Source organism: Triticum aestivum, chromosome 2B (genome assembly GCF_018294505.1).
Source record: "Triticum aestivum cultivar Chinese Spring chromosome 2B, IWGSC CS RefSeq v2.1, whole genome shotgun sequence".
Classification (NCBI taxonomy): domain Eukaryota; kingdom Viridiplantae; phylum Streptophyta; class Magnoliopsida; order Poales; family Poaceae; genus Triticum; species Triticum aestivum.
Genome location: NC_057798.1, coordinates 28,886,055 through 28,893,801, shown reverse-complemented (window position 1 = coordinate 28,893,801; position 7,747 = coordinate 28,886,055).

Below are 7,747 nucleotides of genomic sequence, written 5' to 3'. Positions count from 1 at the left end.
ATGTATCATAAATATCAAACATGACACTAGGAGAATTACGCGCAGAAATATATTCGAACCTCCGCACAAAGGAATCGGTCAATTGATAGTATTGAGGACACTTATCTTGTAAGAAGTCCTCCAGCTCAGCATTACGCACATACGCGTCAAATTCTTCCTTGAAGCCTGCTTCGACCATAAAATCATCGGAGGGCCACTCACAAGCCGTACATTTGCGTCCCTTGGCAAATTAACATCTTGTTCACGTATAGCAATTCTTGGCCCTTTCTTTGCCGAGGAACCTCCTTGGTACATTCTTCTAAGCATATTTCTTTTTCTGAAAATTCTGAAACTTTAGTAACTTCAAAATAAAAGTGATAAAACTAAACAAGATTGATAGCAACTACTCCTACAAGTGCCTAGAGCCTATATCATGCATTGGAATTGCTTGGGACCTCAAAAATTTAACATGCAAGCTCAAGAACATGGTCACCTAAGCAGCAAAAATTTGCAATGAGTAAAGCACTAGAACAAAAACTAATTGGACCAATGGAGGAGTCACATACCGAGCAACAATCTCCCAAAGCAGTTTTGTGAATGGAGCTTTGAGCTAAGAGATCGAAAATGACAGCAAAACGAGCTAGAACTCGTGCTTGAGCTGGATGGGGATTTTTTTGGGTAGAAGATGAAGTGTGTGGGTGCTGGCATAAGTGGAGGGGAGCCACCAGGGGCCCACGAGACAGGGGGCGCCCTACAGGGGGGCATGCCCTCCTCTCTCGTGGCCTGGTGCTTGCCCCTCCTGCAGTGTTTTCAGTGCCTAAAATCCTCAAATATTACAGAAAGAATCATACTAAATTTGTAGGGCATTCGGAGCACTTTTATTTTCGGACTATTTTTTATTGCATGGATAATTCAGGAAACAGACGGATAATACTATTTTTGCTTTATTTATTCTAAATAAAAGAAAGTAAAAGGAGGGTAGAGAAGGTTGTGCCTTCTAGTTTCATCCATCTCGTGATCATCAAAATGAACCCGCTAACAAGGTTGATCAAGTCTTGTTAACAAACTCATTTCGAATAACACGGAACCGGAGAAATTTCGAATAACACTAAGTTACCTCAATGAGGATATGAAAATCACCAACAATAATAATATCATACTTTTTCTTGACAGTAGGGAGAGGAAATTCAAAACCTCCAAAAATGATAGTTGGAACTTTTTCAATAGAATTGATGCTATGAACTTGAGATTGTTTCCTCGGAAAGTGTACTGTATGCTCATTACCATTAACATGAAAAGTGACGTTGCCTTTGTTACAATCAATAACAGCCCCTGCAGTATTAAGAAAAGGTCTACCAAGGATAATAGACATACTATTGTCCTCGGGAATATCAAGAATAACAAAGTCCGTTAAGATGGTGACATTTGCAACCCCAACAGGCACATCCTCACAAATACCGACAGGTATAGCAGTTGATTTATCAGCCATTTGCAAAGATATTTCAGTAGGTGTTAACTTATTCAATTCAAGTCTACGGTATAAAGAGAGAGGCATAACACTAACACCGGCTCCAGGATCACATAAAGCAGTTCTAACATATATTTTTTAGGGTTAATTATCCTTTTGCCCTCAGTGGTGTCCATGTGCTCAGTTTTGCCCTCAGATGCGAATTGTCCTCAGTTTTGCCCCTAGTCCGAGCACAGCAACTACGACGAGGCCAAACGGCCATATTTGAGTCCATTCCGTCCGCCGGCGTTAGTAGTTGTGGGTCCGGAGCTTACACGTGGGACCGCGTGGACGTGGGTCCGGAGCTGACATGTAGGCCCGTGCAACTAAATCCCCAAATCATTCTAGCTCACACCCATCCGCCCGGCCGACTGTCCTGCGCCGCCGCCGCCGCCACCACCTGCGCCGCGGCCAGCACCTGCCCCGCCACCAGTTGCACGGCCTGCTCCGCCGCTACCTCCCTGCGCCTACGCTCCACGGCTCATTGTGACGCCCACCACCTTGCTGCGACGCCACGGGTGGGGCGCCCGCCACCTGCTCGATTCGCGGCACGGCCTCCTTCCGTGCGCCCGGCCGGAGCGCTCAAAGGTGGGGGGCTGCTGGAGCTATTTGAACTAGGAGGAAGAACCCTAGGGCGAAATGGTGAGCAGCGGCGACCCCGGAGTATTTGGCGAGGCAGGCATCGGGCCGGAGATCCGCCGCGTCCACGACTGGGTTCCCGAGGGGTAAGTCTCGCCTCTTGTTTAGATTGAGCTTAGTTGTGCATTTGAACACTCGATTCGAGTAGGTTTGCCCAATTAGTGTGCTGATTGCGTCTCTGTTTTTCGCCGGTTAGGATGGAGTTGCGGTTTGCTTTCATGGTGCACATTAGAAGGGACCGGTACATGTTCGATGCAAAGGATAAGAAGAAATACCAAGGAGGTTTTGATTATCGGTTGCCAATGGCTAGTAATTGGAGTTTCAGACAATTTGGGGAGGTAATTTGTAGCCAATATCCTTGGGGTTTGCTTGATGAAGTGGTATACAAATACTATGATGGGGAAAAGAATTGGGTGACAGTTAGTAATGATGAAGAGCTAGCTACCATGTTTGTTAGGCATAAAGAGAAAGATAATTTTCATGTGAGGCTGCAAGTTGATGTGCTTGAGCAGGCATTTGGACCTAGGATGGCGGGTGCAACATCTCGGGGAGAATCAAGTCGTCGTAATGGCATCTCTAGCCAGAACAGTTCAGTTGGTGCACGGCGACGTGGTGGCTCGACAAGTGTGGGCAACAGCAGTAGGGTCCCCCTTGAAGTGGAGCCTGATGGCTACAATTCTGGGGTTGATGAAGAGAAGTTATATTCTGATGTTATTCAGAATTTACGACGGGCACCTCGGGCTGAAAACCAAGATGAGGCTCACAATGCAGTCCGTGTGGATGATGACGCGATGGGTGAGGACGAAGACCTTGCAGCTGTTGAATGGGACCCTTTGAACCCTCAAATGGAAGAAGGTACAGTTTTTGCATCCATGAATGAGTGTAGAAATGCACTTGTGACATACTGCATCAAGGTAGAACGTACTTTCAAAGTTGACAAGAGCGATCAAGTACGTTACAGAGTGCACTGTCCGACTGAGGGTTGTCCATGGAGGCTGCTTGCAGCTAAAATGCGGAATAGCACTAATGTTCAGGTCAAAGTGAATCCTTTTAAGCACACATGCCAGGAATCAACCCTTAGGAAGGATACAATCAGTAGAGCCAAGTCAAGATGGGTGGCAGAAGAAGTAAAAAAGTGGGTGAAAGAAAACCAGCAAGTGGGTCCAAAGGAATTGCAGAAGAACATCAAAGATAAGTTCAAGATAGATTTACCATACATGAGGTTGTTCAATGGTAAACAACATGCTATGGATTCTATTTATGGTAACTGGCAGGAAAGTTTTCAATTGTTGTATTCATTCAAAGGTGAAGTGGAGAGGACAAGCCCAGGTAGTATTGTAGATATTGATCACCACACCGTGGAGTACACATTCAGGGGAGTGACAAAGACCAAGGAATGCTTTAGAAGGGTTTTTGTCTGCTTTGAGGCTTGTCGCCGGGGTTTTTTGGCAGGCTGCAGGCCTTATTTGGCTATTGATGCCACTTTTCTCACAGGAAGGTTTAAAGGACAGTTAGTAGCAGCTTGTGCAGTTGATGCACATAGTTTTGTATTTCCAGTTGCCTATGGTGTGCTGGAGACAGAGTCTGAGGAGAGCTGGACTTGGTTTTTGCATAATCTCCGCCGGGCTATTGCACATCCCAATGGGTTGGTCATTCATACAGATGCCTGCAAAGGTTTAGAAGTGGCCGTGGACAATGTGTTCCCTGGAGTAGAGCATAGGGAATGCATGCGTCACCTTGCTGCAAATTTCATGAAGAAATTCAAAGGAAAGGTGTATACCGACAATTTATGGCCAGCATCTTTGACATGCAGTGTGAAGAAGCACAACTACCACTTGAGGCAGTTATACATGAATCCCAAAGTGAAAGAATACTTGGAAACACACCACTCCAAGTTATGGGCCAGAAGCCAATTCAGTGAAGTGAGCAAAGTTGACTATGTGCACAATAATCTAGCAGAGTCTTTCAACTCAACGATCCGGAAACTAAAGGGTCATTATGTGGTGGATTTGCTTGACAGGATAAGGATAGAATACATGCAGAAATTTCATTATCGTGCAGGAATAGCCGAGGCAAAATTCATGGGCCACATTATCATCCCTGCCGTGATGAATGAACTGAAGCAGAAGACAATAGGCTTGGAAATGAACATGACGCTTTGCTCGGGTACCACAGCAGAGATATCATATTTGGATAAAGAGAAGAGGGAATGGAGATATCCAGTGGATTTAGAAGCTAGAACTTGCAGTTGTAGGCAATGGCAGATAACTGGGTTGCCATGCATTCATGCCTTGTTTTTCATCACTTCTCTTCCAGGTCCAGCAGGGAACATACAGCAGTATGTGCATGATTACTACTCTGTTGCAAGGTTCAAAGCCACATATGCTTATGCCTTGCCTGCTATGGAGGGAAAACAACAATGGGACATGGTGGACCCTGGATTCAAGCTTTGCGCTCCAGTTCTGAAGAGAGCAGCAGGTAGACCAAGGAAGAGTCGAATAAGACCTCGCAGCGAAGGAGCTGGACTTGGAGCGAGGAAGCGTAAGTGCACAAGATGTGGTGGGTCTGGTCATTTCGGTAAGTATTGTGATAACACAGTAGATCCAGCGTTCGGAGAGAGTTTCGATGAAGGCTTCGATGAAAATGTTGGTCAGCAGCCGATTGCCTCAACAGATGATGAAAATGTTGGTCAACAGCCGGTTGCCTCAACAGATGATGAAAATAATGGTCAACAGCCGGTTGCATCAGATGAGGATTTTGACGAGGTTCCAAATGATGATGGTCAACAGCCGCATGATTTTGACGATGATCCAAAATATCCTCCAAATAATGATTCAAGTGAGGCTCCAAATGGTGATCCAAGTGAGGCTCTAAATGGTGATCATGGTGATCCAAGTGAGGCTCCAAATGATGATCCAAGTGAGGCTCCAAATGGTGATCCAAGTGAGGCTCTAAATGGTGATCATGGTGATCCAAGTGAGGCTCCAAATGGTGACCAACCTTCTGTTGTTGTGAGTTCTGCTAGGTATGTAAATCTTGCAAGGGTCAAATACTACTGTACATCTATCACTTGACACGATCTCATTACCGTTTATGTTTGGACCCTTTATGTTTTGCACAGCTCTATGGTAGGTTTGAAGAAGACGCGCAAGGTACCGACAACCAAGAGAAGAAGAGAAGAAACAATGAGCACAAGGTGCACGAGGAGCAAAGTGATGGCAAGAAGCTCAAGGAACAGACAGAAGCCCCAACGCTATCTATGAACAATTATGAAACATTATGAATAAGGAATGATGTTGTATTATGAAACATTTATCACTTGACATGTTGTATTTCTGTTGGATGATGTTGGACCTATGTTAGAAGTATGTTTGACATGATGTTTAAATATCTGTTGGATGATGTTTGAATGAGCACATGGTTTTTCCTTTTTTTTGATTTTTTTGAATTTTGTTTTGCTCATTTAAATTCTGGTCAAACCTAACTTTGACCAAGATTTAAGCAAGTCTAAAACATCAAAATGAAAAACTAAGCCTGGATACTTCTTAGTCAATCCAAAATGAAGTTGTGGTGAGGTTTTTGAAATTTTCATGAAAAATGTGCTAAAAAGAGGGGTCCAAAGGTAGGGTAAACGGCCTCATTTCTAAGCAAGGTTTTTTTCGACCTTATCTAAATCAGCCAAATAACTTTCCTACACATATATTCTATATGTACAGACTATGTGCGCTGGTTTTTCCATTTTTTGATTTTTTTTAAATTTGTTTTGCTCATTTGAATTCTGGTCAAACTTAACTTTGACCAAGATTTAAACAAGTGTAAAACATCAAAATGAAAAACTAAGCCTGGATCCTTCTTAGTCACTCCAAAATGAAGCTGTGGTGAGTTTTTTGAAATTTTCATGTTCATTTCCCCAAAACACTTCTCTTCACTTCATACCAGAGAGTTTGAGATACTCGAGATATCATACAATACACATGAACTTATCATTTAAATGTATGTAAAGCTTGTTTATCAACTTAAATCGTTAGTATATGACATAAGAAGACTATGTGCGCAGGTTTTTCATTTTTCTGATTTTTATTTAATTTATTATGCTCATTTGAAATCTGGTCAAACTTAACTTTGACCAAGATTTAAACAAGTGTAAAACATCAAAATGAAAAACTAAGCCTGGATCCTTCTTAGTCACTCCAAAATGAAGCTGTGGTGAGTTTTTTGAAATTTTCATGTTCATTTCCCCAAAACACTTCTCTTCACTTCATACCAGAGAGTTTGAGATACTCGAGATATCATACAATACACATGAACTTATCATTTAAATGTATGTAAAGCTTGTTTATCAACTTAAATCGTTAGTATATGACATAAGAAGACTATGTGCGCAGGTTTTTCATTTTTCTGATTTTTATTTAATTTATTATGCTCATTTGAAATCTGGTCAAACATAGCTTTGACTGCTCCAAACCCCTCCCAAACCCCGCTAACCCTAGCGCTGAATAAGGACCGTTCATCTAACCCTAGCGGTGATCAAGGGCCGTCGATCTAACCCTTCTAGAAGAAATCTGCGGGGAGGAGGGGGGCGATCCGCGAGATGCAATCTGATTGGCTGGGAGATTGTTTTTTTAACAAATATCGGACGCGCTGGATGGACCGTTGGGCCGTCTCGTTGTCTGGGCCTGAGATCGCAGTAAATAGCCCGTCTCAGCCTTTCCAGGCCTTGCATGCATGGAGGCGGCTACGTGGGTTTGCGCATGCGCGGGAGGCGGCGACGTGCATGCATGCGAGTGAGGCGAGCGAGGCGCGCTAGGCCAGCTAGGCGAGCTAGGCTAGCGAGGCGAGCTAGGTGGTTCAGGGCAGTGGTTCAGGGCAGCGGTTCACATGCACTGCCCGGTCAAAGATGCATCGTTTTCGTGCAAAAATTTAAGTGTGCAAAACGTAACGGATACACACACGCGTCCGGATTCACGCACGCACCGTTCTCATCCTTTCTCTCTTCCTCTCCCACCCACAGGCCTATAAATGGGGTGCCTCTCTTCCTCTCCCACCCACAAGCCAGATCCGATCCTCTCCAACTTCAAACACCCAAGCGACCAAGCCCTCCCCAAGCGAGACCAAGTGAAGAAGATGCAGTTCAACGGGCCGACCTTCCGCCGTCCGCCTGTGGTGCCGGAGCTGCGCTACCCACCGGGCGTGCTCGTGGAGAGGGAGCTCCGTGTGTGGGCTATTTCAAGGTGGAGGGGTTCCGTCGAACTCACCCGCGCCTTCCTCAGAGCCGGCTATGCCCACCTCCCACGGGGCTCGCCGAGGATGTTCACCCTCAACGAGGTTCGTGACCGCGGCGGCATCCTCCTACTGCTCACGGTCACCTTCACCAACCCATTTGACGCGCGCGAGCTCCTCGGCCAAGTCTTTTGGTGCGGCTGCGAGGCCATCTTCTTCACCATCTACAACATCTACACCAACTACGAGCGCATCTTCCCCGCTCCAGGCCAGATGCACTCCCTTCCCTACGACGACGAGGAGGAGGTGTGAAGATGAAGATGGTGTTGAAGGGGCGCGCGCGGCCAAGGTGGAAGAAGGAGGTCAAGATGAAGATGTTCAAGCCCGGAGTCAAGCTCGTCA